The 18,789-nt window shown below is 48.4% G+C and overlaps 1 protein-coding gene across 5 annotated transcripts in view; it reads right to left on the reverse strand.

The window, feature by feature from the left end:
* PIK3CD (phosphatidylinositol-4,5-bisphosphate 3-kinase catalytic subunit delta) overlaps positions 1-18,789 on the reverse strand; it is a 54,222-nt gene that overhangs the window by 26,328 nt on the left and 9,105 nt on the right. For 4 of the 5 annotated variants that reach the window (XR_005215527.1, XM_037828578.1, XM_037828576.1 and 1 more), the window contains exon 2: positions 1,707-1,823. The gene's annotated coding sequence lies outside the window, so the exon portion shown is untranslated. Of the gene's footprint in view, positions 1-1,706; positions 1,824-3,298; positions 3,448-18,789 lie in introns of those variants that run through there. The other variant, XM_037828577.1, reaches the window with a different exon arrangement.

Below are 18,789 nucleotides of genomic sequence, written 5' to 3' on the forward strand. Positions count from 1 at the left end.
TGCTCTGGTTTTAGAGGGGTTTCATATAGAACAGAGGTATACATATGCATTTAATCAGATATGTTTATATGGAAGTTCATCATAATAATGAACAATACATAAAAATCAAGTTTAAAAATATACATACAAAGATTCTTGGAGAGTAAGAGGGGTGAGAGTGGGTAATCCAACATGGAAACAATGGTTCTCTGTGTGGACTGGGAGTCGAGAAGAGTTATGCTTACAATTTCTTTTAGGTGTTTTCCAAATCTGGGGGAATAAATATGTATTTTTTTTTATAAATTAAAAAAATATGAGGGTTGAAAGTTATTATTAAAAGGCATCTTCTGGAACCAGGGCCAAGACAGTGTAGACAGATATGCAGAAGACACCCCAATCCCCCAGTGCAGGCCTGTGCCATCCATGTTTCCGTCTATGTTCTGGGGAGCCCCAGGGTTCCCCAGAGTACCCAAGGCCTTCAGAGACAGCGGGAGTAGGGTGAGTGCTGAGTGTAGAGTGTTCTGGCCCCATCTTTCCTCCTGCCATGGTGGCTCCATGCTTTTATCTACTTTACAGATTAAAATTCTACTTAAAAAAATTTTTTTTTTTTTTTTTGTAAAAAGATGCACGACTAACAAAGTTGCTTTGTAAAGTACCAAGGAAGACTCCAGATGAGGGGCTTAGTCCAGTGCCAGCCAGTCTCGGTTTCTTCATCTGCACGAGAGGACAGCATTTTCCTCCCAAGCCTAATATGCAAGAAGCTCCAACAAACATCTTACTACAAACCAAGTGACTGCCAACCCTTGGGAAAAAACAATGCCCCACCTGAGGACTCCTTGAGAAGCAATATTAGTCATAAAAATTAAATTCACTTTCTTCCAAAGAATATTTTCATTTTTCTCCTGCCAAATAGGCCAGCCCAATTGCACCATGACCATGGTGAGTTGAATATAAGATGCTGCAGCTTAATAATGGGTTCCCACCCCAATGCTCACAGCAGCAATTCATATGAGCCCCAAAGTGGAGACAACCCAAGTGTCCATCGACAGATGAATGGATAAACAAAATGTGGTCTATCCCTACCATCAACAGAATGTAATTCTGATACATGCACAACATGGATAAAGTTTGAAACCATTATGCTGAGTGAAAAAAGCCAAATCCAAAGGACCACATATTGTATGATTCCACGTACACGAAATATCTAGAATAAGCAAATTCACAGAGACCAAAAGATCAGAAGTTACTAGGGGCTGGGGAGAGGGGAATGGGGAGGTACTGCTAAAAGGTAAAGTGTTTCTGTTTTGGGTGATGAAAATGTTTAGTAATGGGAGGTGTTAATGGTGGTATGACACTGTAAACATAATTAATGCCATTGAATTGTACACTTAAAACTGGCAAATTGTATGTCATATACATGTTACCACACACTCAAAAAATAATAACGGGCTCCCAGGCTCCTCTGAACAAAACTGTAACTTCTTTCCCCAGGAAGCTTCTCTCTCTTGGGAGCCTGGCTGATGTCTAGTTCCCATCCCCCCTTGTCGCTGCTGGCACAAATTTGGGTCATCCTCTCCCTTCTGGCATTCTAGTCCTATAGAGAAGCTCTCTTGTGATTTCAGAGTCGGGGGGGGGGGCAGATTTTGTTCAAATTCTTAACCCATCTAAAATAATAACATTTCTCCTTCCTCCTCCCACATCCTTCTCTGCCCCTTCCCACAACCTACCTCTCTGGAATGATCCAAGAGAGACCAGCAGCAGACGCTCCTCCGCCTGGCAGGTTAAAGGGGCATCGGAATCGGTGAGTGTCATTCCGCCTTGCTCACCCCGAGCTCTTTATCTGTCTGAAGAAAAGAAGAGAGAGAGAACCTCAGAAAGCTTCTCTGCATTCTCTTACAGGATTTTAGGTCAAAAACAACTGTTTCACCTCAGTTCCCTTTTTGCAAACAAGTCACATTCTGCCTAATCGGTCTTTCTCACCATCTGCATCAACACCACCCCCGGCTCCCTTTGGTGACACTGAAGCAAAACACAGGGACACTTCCAGTGCCCAAAGCAGGAATACAGAGATGACTCAGATCATTTTTTTAGAGCTGTTTGTTGGTTTCCTTTGGTTTTGTGAAAGCAAAGTAAGTGATCTGAGCCAAGTCTGGCTTGCAGTTCGGTTCGGTGGCTGGAAAAAGTAGGTTCCTCAACTTGAGATCAGGATTTGTATCTGTCTTAAAGGACCAAGTCGCTTCATAAAGGAAAATTAATCACTGCTCAGCTGGAGATAAAAACAGAGGACATCCTTCTGGAGGTCGCGTGGGAAGGGGACCACGCAATCGCTGATCTGTGGCGTTTCTGCCCCCTTCCCTGCACCCCCCACTCCTGAAAATAATCTGACACTTGGGAGAGGAACGTGCCTGCACCCGGGAAGCCCGGTCGCCCCGAGGCCACCGGGGGGACATGCCCCCTGCCCCAAGAGACGCTCCTGTCACTGGGTGGGGAGACTCCGGCCCAGAACCCTCTAGGAAGGACTGGGAAGGGCCCCTGAGGGGCCAAAATGCCCTAAACCATTGGGCTCTCCACGAGACCGAAAGCGCAGCCCTAGGAACCCGTCGGAAAAGGTAGGTATGTATTCCAGGAACGCGTTACCCAAGGACGGGAACTGTCCCCGCAGCCAGCTCCATCCCTAGAAAGCCACCCCACAACCCCGCGGCAGGAGCCCAGGATCGCCGGAGCTGGGCGGATCATCGGGACCTGAAGTCCTTTCTCCCCGGGGAAAGATAAAGCCCAAAGCAGGACGGAGCCGGGAGGAGGGGCCGCCAGAGAATTCCGCGCTCGGGAATCCAGGTCAGGGCGAAGCTGCGGGACCGACCGCCAGAGGACGGCGCGGGGAAGGCGCCTCCCGGGACGAGCTCCGGCCTGGGCTCCGGCTGCCGCCCCCGCGCTGGCCGGGGCCGCGGGACTCGGCTTTGCACCCCCTAGGCCCTCGGGGTTCAAGGGCAACGCTTGGGGGGACTCCTCAGGCTGCTCCCCGCGCGCGCCCGCATCGGGGAAGCGAGAGGGGAGGTCGCGGCGGCAACTGCTCCCCCCGATCGGCCGCGGGGACGGCCCAGCCCCGGGCCCCGGGAGGTGCGGTTGCTGGGATGGCGCCGGCCCCCACCCGAGCAGCCAGCCGCGAGCCCGTCCTCAGCCCCCGGCCCCGGCCCCCCGGGCGCCCCCCGGCCCCGGCCCCCGCGCCCCAGGCGGACAAAGCCCGGCGCCGGCGGGGCGGGGCGCGCGCGGGGGGGGCGCTGGGACCCCCCCGCAGGCGCCCGCTCAGTTGGGTCCGTACCGGGAGCCGGTGCCGGGGGCGGGGCGCAGTCTCCCTGGAGACGGTTGCCCCGGGGACGCGGCGGGCGGGTCCCGGCGTGACGGTGCGGGCGCCAACCTCCCGGCGGCGGCGCGGAGCCCGCAGGGGCCCGAGGGCAAGGCGGGGCGGCGGGTGGCGGGCGGCGGGCGCGGCGGAGGGGCGCGGCCCGGGGCGGGGCCGGGCCAACGGGCCGGCGGGGCGGGGCGTCCGGGCCGGGGCGGGGCCGAGGCCGGCCGCGGCGCGGGCACCGTGGACAAATTCTCACACCCCGCGCCAGGCGAAGCGCCGTGCGCAAGAGGCCGCGGGGCGCGGGGGTGGGCACCGACTGCAGTCCACCCGGGTCCCCGCCGCTCCCTCACCGAGGCCAGAGGAGGGGCCCCCGCCGGCGCGCGCACGTCTGTCCCTGGCCTCGGTCTCGCCCGGGAGCCCGGGGATGAAAGGGGTATTTGCAAAGCCCGTGAGGTCTGGTCGTCCGCCCAAGCGCCTCACGCACCTTGGATCCCACAGCATCTCCATAAAGGGCGATGGCACTGGACCCTGTCCCCGGCTCCGGGCCCCCGGCCGCCGAAGACTTCCTTTCCTCAAGTTGTCGGGTTTAGAAATAAATGGATTTACCTGGGACTTTCACGGATACACCATTCAGCACCTCGAGCCAGGCGCACGCGGGCGCGTCATTCCGTGCCATCGCGCAAGCAGCCGCGCGCTGAACTTGGCCGCGGCGCTCGGGTTTTAATCGGAGCACCCAGGCTGCGAGGTAGATGCTGTTATCCCTGGGGCTGTGAATGAGGACGCCGGAGCTCAGCAGGCAAAGAATGCAGCTTTGCAGACACACGGACACACAAGCAAACATACAGACGCAAGGACTGCAGCTGGCACACGCACATCCACGCACAATTCCCACGGCCTCCCGGCGACAGAGTCTGGATCGGAACCAGTGTAGTTTGAAACCAAACCCGTAGGCTTTGCCTAATGCCGGACACTTAACGGGCCCACAGCCCCTGACTTGCAGTTGTCACATGGAGCTCTAGAGGAAGGAGGAGGCTCTGAGGATTTGAATCGCCTCGGCCGTCCCCGACCACGTCGGGCGGACCCGGGGTGGGGGGAGGCGGTTTGAGAAACACCCCTCAGTTGTCCCCATGTTCCCATCGAGTGACCTTCCGGGAGCCCCGGAGCCTCCCTCTGCCGCAGCCTCGCCCTAGGTGGCCGCGGGGGCCCAGCGGAGGGCCCGGTGCGCGCGAGGAGAGAGGGGGAGGAAAACCCGGGCAGGGGCTGCGGGGATGCTGCAGGATCCGGATGAGAGGACGCGGCGAGGGGCGCAGCCCCCCAGCACCCAGCAGCCCTGCCCTGGCCGGGTGTCCCCGTGCGCCGCCACCGCCACCCAGATGTCATGCACAGACACTCACAAAGCACACACCCGCATACACAATCACACTCCCTCAGGCACAATTACATTAAGTGACACACAAAATGACACTCACCAGGGCACACACCCCCTCTCTCTCACACACACACAGACACAGACTAGGGAGATGCACACAGACGCACCTTCACGCACTGGATCACACGCACACGCTCGCCCACGCGGCGGAGCGCGGCTGTGCATTTGGCAGACGGTCCCTGGAGAAGGCGGAGCCCGGGCCGCTGGGGGTGGGGGAGGGCTCCCCGCCCGCGGCCCGCGACTCCCCGGGGCGCGACTGTTGCGCGTCCTCCGCCTTCCCCAAGGGAGCAGGGGTGGGGGTGGGGGAGCGGATGGGAGCAGAAGGCAGCCCCAAGGTGGTCGGGTCCCTTGACTGAGCCGGGGTCCCCTGACTCCCCTCTGGGCCGCCTTATCCCCCACCCCACCCCCCAACCCTAACCGGGCGAGGGTTTCTTAGCATGAGAAATAAGCCGCCGGAAATCCTAGCCGGACCGGGACGGCCAGACAGCGGCAGGAGGGGGATCTCTGACAGCCACCCTGGTATCCCTAAGAGCCCCCGACCAGGAAAGGAAACGCCAGGCCACTGAAGAAATTTTCTAAGGGGCAGACGACAAGCATCCGCGGTTCCACACCCTACCCCCCACGGGTGGTGCCCTTGTCCCTGGGGACCCAGTCTTGCAGGGTCACCTTGCTTAGAGACTTCCCTTTCTCTGCAACCCGGGTCTGCGTGAAAGTCAAGCTCAAAGACAGAGCCCTCATCGGCGGTGGAACCCAATGACCTGCGTTCAAATTGGAGGTGTCAGGCACTGGTTGCTCTGGAGCCCAGAGCAAAATCCAAGATTCTTTGGAATGGCAGAAGCCACAAAAAAGCTAGTCCCGAACATCCTGCCCGTACTACAGATCTGCACTGGAAAGACACATAGCATCCTAAATTGTTTTGGGGGAGAAGTAAATGAGATAATGCATGTACAGTCTTTAGATCTTTAGAACAGTGCATGCTGGCAAATAAAGTAAACACTCACAGATGGAAAATGGACACAAAGAGAACTTGCTCAAGGTCACACAGCTGGCGGGTTAGTGGTGGAGATGGAAGAAAAACCAAATTCTCCATTTTCCTTGTTCAGAGCTCGGGTACCTTAAGTCCTTTCTGAAACCAGGTGAGGGCACAAATAAGTTTAATGGATAAATAAATAACAGTTTCCCCACTGTTAAAAATTAGAGTAAATAGAGATATTAGAGTCCCTTTCCACTGCTCCAAAAGGAGTTGATCCTCTATAAATTCCCAAGCATAAGGCAGGAAATCAAATGAGCCTCTGCTACCACTCCCTAGAGCCCTTGTTACATTCAACAAGCTCTCTTAAGAGGGAAGTTGACTTGCTCCACCAGCCGCTCCTCCTTGTCCCACTCCTGACATTTCCAGGTAACCTCATTGCGATGAAATGTCAGCCACTCCCAGCTACCCGCTGACATCCCAACCACCAACTTCCCTGGAATTCTGCTGGGCTTTTCCTACTAAAACCTGGCATTCTGCCTGTTTAGGTGTGGTGCAGATAAGAAGCTGAGCAGAAACAAGACTAGGGAGGCTCAAGTCAGAAAGAAAAGGAAGATGCAACTAACAACAAAACAAAACAGTTAAGTATTTGTTTTTAATTCCATTAGGAAAAAGAGGAGGACTCGGCAAAATAACCCTCCTCAAAGGGGAGAGAGTTTCCATATTTGCTTACATAATCTCACCCCCTTCAGTCCCTTGATATTTTTACTCTCAAGGCACCAGAATGAAGGAACCTAATTACCTGAGTATCTGGCCCCAGCTCTCCCGCCATCCTTACATAGCTTCATTAATCTGTGAGCCTCTCATGCCCATTAACTCAAAAAGTGGCTCATCTGTAGTTAAAAAGCAAAGTTAATTAGAATCTGGAGCTTCCTTCCTTCTTTGCCAATTCCCCATTGCCTAGACTAAAAGTCTGCCTTATTTGAGAGGCTTTGGGAGTTTGTGATTTGAAGAGGGTGGGGAGGGATGGGGGGATGGACAGGCAGAGAGAAAAATGATGTCTGCATTGCTCATCCTTTAGAGTGTCAACCAAAAGGCTCTGTGGCTGCAGGGAATCATGCAGAAAAAAGCAGGAGCTGGGGCTCTGGAGTTAGACCTGACTTTGGGGGAGGGGGGTGGGGTTCCTGACCTCTCAAGAGCCTCTGTTTCCTTATCTGTAAAAGAGGCTGCTCTTGGACGGAAGAGGAAAGGATCAAAGGCACAGCACATTTAGGGGAGACTTTAGCGGCATGTCACAGGGGCGTGGCTAGTTGCTCACGCATTGGTCATCGTTTCCTATGAGTCTTAGGTTGCAATTCAAGGATGTGATCCCTGCAGGAGGACTCGATGCCTTAGACTTCTTTTTTATCTTTTATAAAAGAAAATTAAGACATTCCCTGTCTTTGCAGAAAAGATAAATTATGTATACTTATTGGGAGAAAAATTAGGATAAGGGGAAAAATAGGGGGACTGGAACAGCAGGGTGCTGTGTGCATCACACATCAAAGCTCAGGAAAGACACCCTGGGGGACTCCAAAACATCTTCTAGAATCTTCTTGAGCTATCTCTGTTTGAGAAGCCACTTAGGGCAAAAAAATTGAATTAAGGGCTAGGAAATTTTTTATAAAGGTGGATCCAAATTTGAAGGCGGTAAAAATAATGAATCTGCGTAATCGTAGAACAGGACCTTAAAGATCCCTGAGTTAGGAGAGGACAGGTGACTTGCCCAAGTCACACAGTCAGCTACATGGCAGTAAGTTCCAGCCTGCAAAACATTAGTACCTGGGAGACACTAAAACTAAAAGCAGCAAACATTTACTGACCCTTATTTTACATTCATCATGGAGGTTTTAAAAGATGGTAGCATATTCTTTGACACCTGTCGCATTAGGAGGTGGAATTTTTGTCTCTTCCTTAAGTCTGGGCAGGTTTGTATTGCTTTGACCAAGAGAATAAGGCGGAAGTGATGCCAAGTGACTTGAAATAAGGTTAGGACACAAAGGGCCAGGCATGTCTGCCTTGGTTTCTGGAACACTCACTGTTGGAGCAGTGACTACCCCAAGCCACCATGCTGTGCTCAAGCCAGAAAGAGAAGCCAAGGGCAGGTGCTCTGGCCGATAGTCCCACCTGAGCCCAACCTTGCAGTCATCCTCCACCCAGGTGCCAGCCTGGGGAGAAACCTCCAGGTAATCCCAGCCTCAGCTCTTCCAGTTGCTGCCCTTTGAGAGCCCTCCCAGCTGACACCCAGACATCACGGGACATGATGTGCTGTTCGGCAGAGCCCCGGCTCAATTCCTGGCCCACAGAATCCAGGAGCATGATAAAATGGTTCTTGCTTTACACCTCAGAGTTTGGGGTGGCTCGTTACGCAGCAATAAAGAACTGGAAATTTCGTAATCTTATTAAATCCTCAAACCAATCCCACAAATTAGTTATTATCATCCCCATGAGACAACTGAGGTCAGAGACTTACCCAAGGCCACACAGTTAGTAAGTGGTAGAGCAGGAATCAGAGCCCACCTTTAACGACCACCTAAAACCACTTCTAACAACAAACAATCCAACTATGACAAGGCACAAGGATCAGTTTTTTAATGTGTGATGTAATCTCCATCCACTTAAGCAAGACCTGATCCTGCCCTTAGAAATAGATGCACGGGACTCCCTGGCGGCTCCTATTAGATGGTGAGTGTGGCAGTTTGGATGTGTTATATCCCCCAAAACACCATGTTCTTCAATGCAATCTTGTGGGGGCAGATGTATTAGTGTTGATTTGGAATCTTTGGATTGGGTTGTTTCCACGGAGATGTGACCCACCCAAATGTGAGTAATACCTTTCATTAGATTATTTCCATGGAGGTGTGGCCCCACCCATTCAGCGTGGGTCTTGATTACTTTACCGGAGCCCTATAAAAGCTCAGACAGAAGGAGTTCAGTGTGCTGCAAGCTTAGAGAGACATTTTGAAGATGGCCGTTGGAAGCTGATGCAGACATTTTGGAGAATGCCATTTTGAAATGCAACTTGGGAGCAAGCAGATACCAGCCACGTGCCTTCCCAGCTAACAGAGGATTTCTGGATGCCAATGGCCTTTTTCCAGTGAAGGTACCCTATTGTTGATGCTTTACCTTGGACACTTTATGGCCTTATGACTCTAACTTTGTAACCAAATAAACCCCCGTTATAAAAGCCAATCCATTTCTGGTGTTTTGCATAACAGCAGCATTAGCAAACCCGAACAGTGAGAAACCAGTGCCAGGGGAGGCTGCCAGGGTGGGAGGTATCAAATGCTGTCCCACTGGGATCAGACTTGGGGTCTATTCTAGTCAACTTCTCTCTTGATGAAAAATATGAAACATGACTGAAAGAAAATCCAAAAGCTGGCTCATTGATTTGATAAAATCCACAAATATCTAGAAAAATCATCTGCAAAAATTATTCTGGGGCAAGGCTGTATATAATACATGCTAAATTCCCCAATTACAAATACAGAATGGGGAAAGGTCCAAGAGGTTGAAATGGAGAAAAGAAAACCAAGAACTCACAGCTGACCCAAAGCCGGGTCAGAATGCACGGCAGTCCCTTCCGGAACAAGCCGGCTTGTCCCTGGGGTATCCCAATGGTCATCCTCTATGTGAAACTCTATCCCGTCCCTTGTAAACTTGACCTCCATCTCTCCGGGAGGCTGAGGGGTCCACAGAGTGAGGACATCTGTGGTAGATGGTTCCCAATGACCCCCACCTCCTAATAGTCACACCTGGGTGTCGCCCCCTTCCAGCAGTGTTGGTCTGTGTGACCGAAAGAGTATGGCAGAAGTAACGGTATGTCACCTCCAAGATTAGGTTATACAAGATTGTGGCTTCAGAATAAAATAAGCCAGACACAAAAGGACAAACATTGCATGATGTCACATGTATGAAATAATCAGAATAAGCAAATTCATTGAGTCAGAAACTAGAATACAGGTAACCAGGGGCAGGGGTGGGGGTGGGGAATGGGGAGTTAATTAGGTTAATTAATTAAGCATTGGGACAGAGCTTCTGTTTAGGGTGTGGAAAGGTTTCAGTAATGATGGCAGTGGTGATGGTGGCACAACACAATCAATTTAATCAACACCACTGAATTGCATATTTGACACTGGATAAAATGGGAGGTTTTAGGTTATATATATGTAACTAGAATCAAAACAAAATGAAACACAGAGCTGTACAACACAAAGAGTGACGCTTCATGTAAACTATGGACTAGAGTTAACAGTGTAATTATAAATAAAGTTGTTTCATCAGTTGTAATAAAGGTACCACACTAATGCAAAATGCTAATAATTGGGAAAACTGGGGGGGAGGGTCGTATGGGAGCTCTGTACTTTCTGCACGATTTTTCTGTAAACCTGCAACTGCTCTAATAAAGAGAAAAAAGAAAATAAAAGACTGTGGCTCAGTCTTGGGCTCTCTGTCATATCTCATGCTGGAGAAGCCACAGCCATGTTGTGGGGTGTGGGGACACCCAAGCAGCCCCATGGAGAGGCCCCATGTGGCGAGGAACTGAGGTATCCAACAGTGAGTGAGTAACGGGGGACTCTGATGACTGCCAGCGATACCTTGGAAGTATCGCCAGCACCAGATACCTGCAGCCCCAGCTGACAGCGTGTCTGCAATTTCACAAGAGAACCTAAGCCAGACCCAAAGAAACTGAAATGATACGTGAAATGATACGTTTACTGTTTTAAGCTGCCAAGCTTGGGAGTGATTTGTCACACGGCAATAGATGACTAATATCCCATCCCTGGTGCCATATTCCTTGCTGTGTGCCCCAGCATGTGCCTCATGCCTGGGATAGCAGAAGCTCCATCAATATTTGTGATAGACTAAACAGTCAGAATCAACAAAAACCCTCCCACTGTAATTGTATGAGTCAGACACGTCTCTAAAGAAGAGGCAACACGCCTAGTGAAAAAAGCCAGTCCCAGAAAACCACATCTGGTATGATTCCATTTCTATGAAATGTCCAGAAGAGGCAAATCCACAGAGACAGAAAGTAGATTAGTGGTTGCCTAGAGCTTGGAGGGTTGTGGGGAAATAGGGAGGGACTGCTAATGAGTCTGGTGTTTCTATCTGGGCATGATGAAAACCTTCTCAAATTGAGAACCAAACAAATCGTTCTCAAAAACCACGGAGTTATACACTTTAGAAGGGTAGATTTTATGGTATGTGAATTTATATCTCAATAAGGCTATTATATTAAAAAAGGAGAAGATTAGGCAAGATCACTGGTCCCCAACTGGAAGAGGAGTCCAGGGAGGCTGGCCACCTGCAGGGCTCTGGAAAGCTTTGTGATCCTTGAAGCAAGGGCCCCTTGTGTACCTGCAGTGAGGATGTGCATGCTGAGGATGGCCAGGCAATGGCTGAGAGAATGTTGGAAGGATGAACAGGCAGGTAAGGGTGTGGGAGGCTCATGCCAATCCCACCCATTTGGCAAAGGTGAGAGGGGGTTGCTTGCCAATCTTGGGGAAGGTGGAGGGACCCTGCCTGGTCTCAAAGTCACCCAAGCCTCCCACCATTGGAGCCTGGAACACACCCTGATTAACTGCCCTTGACAGAGGGCTCCAGGTGAATGAGGTCTCCCACACACCTGGAGCAGGTTTACCTTCCACCTCCATAGGAATGCTTTTCCATGTGCCCAAGCCCAGGCCCTTCCCACATGAGGGGGCACACTACCATAGGCTGCAGCTGCCCCAGAAGATGCTTCTCTTCCTCAAAGAGCTCATTCAACTGTGGAGATCAGCCACCAAATGATGCAGGGAAGTCAGTCCTTGTTGGAAGCCCCCAAAAAGGGAGCTGTAAATTTAGGACAAAGAAAAGGATTTGAACAGCATGGAGCAAATTTGTACAACATCTTACCAAAGAAGTGGTCAGGGCTGAAAAAAGAAACAGCTTCAAAACAGAACCAGTTGTTCGGCAGACGTATCTCACAGAGGCTTCAGGAGTGTGGGAATGTTTGCCTCTCTCTGACCCTAGAAATTTGGTTTCAGAGTGAGAATCCAGGGCAGCAGAGATTGGACCTCAACCACCGTTCCATAAAGCAGAGGTCAAAGCACCCCACAGAGTCCGTGGATGAACTTGGGGGACATCCAAGAACACCCTCCCCCCAAAAAAATTGTATTCAATAATGTTCCTGTAGGAACCTTTTCCCAGGGGATTTTCAGCAGATTCTCAAAAGGATTTAAAAATCTGAAAAAGGTTAAGAACCCCTGGGTGCTCTGTTTCTAGGGTCGGTGTATGATGGATTATTTTTCTTCTTTTGGTAAATCTGTTTTACAAACTTTTAATAACCAGCTTGTATCACTTTTATACAATTAAAAATACATGGTATAGGACAGACATATAGACCAATGGAATAGAATTGAGAATTCAGAAATCAACTCTCACATTTATGGCCAACTGATGATTTTTGACAAGGTGGCAAAGAACACTCAATTGGGAAAGAATAGTCTCTTCAAGAAATGGTGCAGGGGAAAAAAAAAAAAGAGGGCCTTCCTTCACACCATATACAAAAATCAACTCAAAATGGACCAAAAACCTTAATATAAGAGTGAGAACTACCAAACTCCTAGAAGAAAATGTAAGGAAGCATCTTCAGGACCTTATGTTAGGCAAAGGTTTCTTAGACTTTACACCCAAAGCACAAGTGACAAAACAAAGAAAAAATAGATAAACGGGACCTCATCAAAATTGAAACGTTTGTTCCACAAAGGACTTTATCACAAAAGTAAAAAGACAACGTACCGGCCTGGCGGCCCGGGGCTTCCCTTGAGGGATGGCGTGCACTGCTCAGCATTCCCTAGGCAGAGGTCCTGGAGGATCACGGCTGGGAGGGGGGACCCGCTCAGAGAACCCAGGGACACTACGCCAAGTCTGGTGGTTAGTGGGTCAGCGAGAGAGAGGGTCTGGGGCTGAACTGAAAGGAAGGCTTAGACTCTTGCAGCGGCCTTGAATCTCCAGGAACCTGGGGGATTTGAATAGTAAAGCTGCCCTTCCTCCCTGGAGACCTGGACACACGCCCCACATTCAGGGCTGACGGCTCCAGCAACACTCCCAAACTGAGTTCTCCAACTGAACCCCACAAGAATCATTTCCCCACACACCGCAGGAACAAGGTTGAGAACTGACTTGAGGGGTATAGGTGACTCACAGATGCCATCTGCTGGTTAGTTAGAGAAAGTGTATGCCACCAAACTGTTTCTGAAAAATTAGATTGGTATCTTTTTTTTACAACTTGAAAGAACCCTATCAAGCAAAACAAATGCCAAGAGGCCAAAAACAACAGAAAATCTTAATGCATATGATAAAACCAGACGACATGGAGAATCCAATTCCAAACACCCAAATCAAAATATCAGAAGAGACACAGTACTTGGCACAATTAATCAAAGAACTAAAATTGAAGAATGAAAACATGGCAAAGGATTTAAAGGACATCAAGAAGACCATGGCCCAGGATATAAGTGACATAAAGAAGACCCTAGAAGAGCATAAAGAAGACATTGCAAGAGTAAATAAAAAAATAGAAGATCTTATGGAAATAAAAGAAACTGTTGGCCAAATTAAAAAGACTCCGGATATTCACAATACAAATTAGAGGAAGCTGAACAACGTCTCAGTGTCCTAGAAGTCCACAGAACAGAAAATGAAAGAACACAAGAAAGAATGGAGAAAAAAATCAAAAAAATTGAAATGGATCTCAGGGATACGATAGATAAAATAAACTTAAGACTCATTGGTGTCCCAGAAGGGGAAGAGAAGGGTAAAGGTCTAGAAAGAGTATTCAAAGAAATTGCTGGGGAAAACTTCCCCAACCTTTTACACAATATAAATACACAAAGCATAAATGCCCAGTGAACTCCAAATAGAATAAATCCAAATAAACCCACTCCGAGACATATTCTGATCAGACTCTCAAATACTGAAGAGAAGGAGCAAGTTCTGAAAGCAGCAAGAGAAAAGTAATTCACCACATACAAAGGAAACAACATAAGACTAAGTTGTGACTACTCAGCGGCCACCATGGAGGCGAGAAGGCAGTGGCATGACATATTTAAAATTCTGAGAGAGAAAAATTTCCAACCAAGAATACTTTATCCAGCAAAACTCTCCTTCAAATTTGAGGGAGAACTTAAATTTTTCACAGACAAACAAATGCTGAGAGAGTTTGCCAATAAAAGATCTGCCCTACTTCAGATACTAAAGGAGCCCTACCGACAGAGAAACAAGGAAAGGGGAAAGAGATATAGAGAATTTTAACAGACATATAGAACCTTACATCCCAAATCACCAGGACACTCATTTTTCTCTAGTGATCATGGATCTTTCTCCAGAAGGGACCATAAACTGGGACATAAAACAAGCCTCAAGAAATTAAAAAAAAAAATTGAATATACTCAAAGCACATTCTCCAACTACAATGGAATACAAGTAGAAGTCAATAATTTTTGAATTGTAACTCCACTATTTACTTCCTACATGATATAAAATACACAAACTCTAAGGACAAATCAGTGGTTTTGAACTCAACGTAAAATATGTAATTTCAGACAACTATATAAAGGTGGGGGAAAGGAGCAGTATAGGAACATAGTTTATATGTCCTATTGAAGTGAAGGTGGTATCAAAGAAAAACAAGATTGTTATGGATTTAAGAGGTTAATTTAAACCCCACAGTAAACACAAAGAAATTATCAGAGAATATGACCATAGGGATGAAAAGTAGAGTATGGGTTAAGAGAAATGGGGGAAGGGGCAATGGGGAGTTAAGAAATGAGTGTAGGGTTGCTGTTTGAGGTGAAGGGAAATTTCTAGTAATGGATGGTGGGAAAGAGCATTACAACATTCTAAAGGTGATTAATCCCACTAATGGAATGCTAGGGAGGGGGTGGAATGGGAAGATTTAGGCTGTATATATGTTTCCACAATTGAGAAAAAAAAAAAAAAAGTCTAAATAGATGACAATTGAATGCCAAGGATGACCCTGGATGGGATTGGAGGATGGAGGACAGGAGGCGCAAAGGGACACAGTTGAGACATAAGGAAAAGGAAATATAGAATGTAAGATTTGTATCATTGTTGAATCTCTTGTACTTCTTAGCTGTGCTTAATGGGGTTGCATAAAAGAATGTTCTTGTTCATGGGAAATGTGTATGTGAATTATAGTGTTTGTTCAAGGATGTGTGCAGCTTGCTCTCATATGTTCAGAAGACAGAGCAATAGATGATGGATGATAGATAGGTAGGGAGGGAGGGAGGGAAAGAAATAGCGATGTGACAGCATGCTAAAGTTGGTGGATTGGGCTATCGGGGGAGAGGGGTCAGGGTATGATGGAGTTCTGTGTATGGGGTTAGTATTGTTTTTGCAACTGTTCCTATAACTTTGAATTTATTTCAAAATTAAAAAAAAAAGACAACATACACAGTGGGAGAAAATATTTGGAAACCACATATCCGATAAAAGATTAATATGCAGAATATCTAAAGAAATCCTTCAACTTAACAAAAAGACAAACAACTCTATTTAAAAATGGGCAAAAGACTTGGACAGACATCTCTCCAAAGAAGATGTAGAAATGACCAGAAAGCACAAATAAAAATGCTCAACATCACTAGCCATCAGGGAAATGCAAATCAAAACCACAACGATATACCATTTCACACCCATTAGAATGGCTGCTATTGAAAAAAAATGAAAATAAAAAGTGTAGGAGAGGATGTGGAGAAATAGGAACACTCATTCACTGCTGGTGGGAATGTAAAATGGTGCAGCCGCTGTGGAAGACAGTTTGGTAGTTCCTCAGAAAGCTAAGAATAGGACTACCATATGATCTACCAATTCTGCTACTAGGCATATACCCAAGAGAATTGAAAGCAGGGACTTGAACAGATATTTGCACACCGTTGTTTATAGTGGCATTGGTCACTATTGCCAAAAGATGGAAGCAACTCAGTGTCCATCAACTGATGAATGGATAAACAAAATGTGGTATACAGATAAAATTAAGTATTACTCAGCCTTAAAAAGGAATGAAGTCCTGACACATGCGACAACATGGATGAAACTTGGAGACATCATGTTGTTTGAAATAAGCCAGACACAAAAGGGCAAATATTGAATGATCTCACATTTAGAATAAGCAAACTCATAAAGTCAGAGTCTAGAATATGGGTTAGCAGGGGAAGGGGAGGGAGTAGGGAATGTAAAGTTAAAGCTTAAAACATATAGGATTCCTATTTGGAATGATGGAAATGTTTTGGTAATGGATGGTGGTGATGGTAGCACATTGTGAATGCAATTAACAGCATTGAAATAGATACCTGAATATGATTAAAAGGAGAAATATTAGATTGTATATATGGTAACAGAATAAAAACTTAATATAACCTTTGGGCTGAAGGGAGAAGTATCTTGGGGATGAATTTAGAATGTTCCAGAAACTTTGCTCCATCATTCATTGTCTGATTCAGTCTCTCTTTGTTGGGGACTCCGGTGCCACTTCCTTCCACTCCCAAAGCAGGACTCCAGGCCAATTCTACCCCAGGGAACCCCTGGGATAACCTTAGGCTCTGCCCCAGAATCAGAGCCTCTTGATCATTTATAAGGCTTGTCTTTGGGGCTAAGTGGGCAGCCAGAATCTCTGAGCACCTACCCCCAACTGGCATGATTCCAGGTACTGTATGTCCATGTTCTCATTTAATCACTCAAGAAGCCCCTAAGGTGGGCATTCTGTTTACACAGGAGGAAAGGGGGGCTCAGGTCGCTGCCCAGCTAGTCAAGGGGAGAGGCAAGATTTGAACCCAGGTTGACACCAGAGCCCAGCTCTTACCCCTGAATCCATACTGCCTCTCCTGGGTCAGTGCTGAGGAGCCGGACTGGGGCCAGTGGCCAGGAGGAGACCCGAGTCCTGTTGCCCTGACCCTGACAGGGTCACCTGCCAACTCAAGGACCCCCAGGTTGGTTTCCTGCAGAAGGTCCAAGAGTTGGGCATGGAGGCAACTGAGGTTTCAGAGCCCAGGCCTGCTTCCTCTGGATAGACGGGGAGCATGGCCCTCGGAGGCCACCACGGCTACCCGGGCGTTTGGCGAGGGCACCACCCTGGTCAGAGGGGGGCCGGGATGAGGACTCGAAGCTGCATCCTGCTGGTGCTTCTCACTACAGAGGAACCAGAGTTCCCGAAGCCAACTCCACCAGAGACCAAGGAATGTCAAGCACAGGGAAGGCAGCTCAGGAGCCCAGCGAAGTCAGGCGGAGGGAGTGGGTAGGGAAGAGAGAGGAGCTGGGAAGCCCCTTCCACCCAGCTGGCTGACTCCCAGAGCCTCACCTCACCCTGGGGGATCCAGACTCCCCCATCCCCACTAAACGCTTCCTCCTCTGAAACAGGAGCCCACATTTGGAGGCAGCCCACTGCAGCGATGAAGGGCAGGCTCTGCCACTTTCTAATCGGGTAAACAGGTCAGTTACTTAACTTCCTGTGCCTCAGTTTCCCCATCAATAAAACAAGGATCATACAGTACTTATCACATAGGGCAGTAATGAGAATAAATTAGTTCAGTATTTTGAAAGTGCCCAGAATACCGCACTTGGTCAGTGCTTCCAAAGCGTTTACTATTATTATTCAAATAAACGACTATCTAGATTAATGAAAATGGCAATTCTGAGTTAGCTGATAGCAAAATTCGTAAGCACAAGTGATGGCTGGACCCACAGAAAAAGGAACTGGTCTGAAATGCCCCCCTGCCAGAGCTTGCTTTGGTCAGAGTTTTGAGCCGAAGCCTGCCTCTGTCCCAGGCTCTTGGCCCCTGGAGCTGCCCCCGACCTGGTCCTAGCAGAATCAGTGGGTTAACTGTGTCCTCTGGTCCCTCCTCAAAACAACCTGACCCATGTCCTCAGCACGCTGGTCACTCGAGGCTGACGGGCACTTCGGTCTCTGCACACTAACAAGAGTTATCTGTGCTTGCTCCCCATCTGTCTATCGTAACAACATAATGTAATTATTACATGCGCGGATGACGTAGGAGTGCCAAAACAAAGAGCTGTTTCTGTAAAAGCTAGACCGAATGCTTTAGAAACTCACTAAAGACAAACCACTAAAACAAACTCTCTATTGAATGAGACTGGGCAAGACAAGTGTCAAAGACGGGGGAGAATTATAGAAATCTAGAAGGATTTGGCATTCAGAAGTCTTCACCAGTGTCTTTAAACTCTTGATGCACTTTTAACAAAATCGGGAAACTACAGACTCTATGTGGCCATGGACTGTGCTTATGCAAAAATGATGAACCCATTTGTCTTGGTTTCCCAGGGCTGCTGTGACAAAGCATCACAAACTGGGTGGCACCCGACAACAGAAATGCCTTGTCCCACAGTTCTGGAGGCCAAGTCCAAGATCAACGCATCAGCAGGGCCCTGCTCCCCTGTGAAACCTGCAGGGAGAGCCCTTCCAGGCTCTTCTAGTTTCTGGGGGTTACCAGTAATCCTTGGGGTTCCCGGGCTGGAGACGCAGCTCTCCAATCCCTGCCTCTTCCAGCTCCATAGGCCTTCTCCCGGGCGTCCTCTGTTTGGGGACCCAAATTTCCTCTTTGTACGAGGACACCAGCCATGTTGGGTCGGGGCCCACCTACTCCAGTTTGGCCTTGTCTTGACTCATCACATCTTCAAAGATCCTATTTCCGAATAAGGTCACATTCCCAGGACTGGTAGTTAAGTCTTGAGCCTGTCTTTTTTGGGACACACTTCCACCCATAACTCCACTCACACAAGAGGAAAGCCCATGGCCCTTATGTCAACAGATCAGTGAGCGGATGTACATTTGTACGTTTTAAGCTAAAATAAAATGTTTAGGTTTGGGGGCATAGCATTTTTGTAATTCTCTTTTTAAACCAAAGTTTCGGTTACTCAATGAATCACATCAGATAATAGGGCTCCACTAAACTCTGCACGTCATCGTCACAACGGTGTCTTATCATTCTTCTTACTATTTTGCTC

The sequence above is a fragment of the Choloepus didactylus genome, chromosome 2 (genome assembly GCF_015220235.1).
Source record: "Choloepus didactylus isolate mChoDid1 chromosome 2, mChoDid1.pri, whole genome shotgun sequence".
Classification (NCBI taxonomy): Eukaryota; Metazoa; Chordata; class Mammalia; order Pilosa; family Megalonychidae; genus Choloepus; species Choloepus didactylus.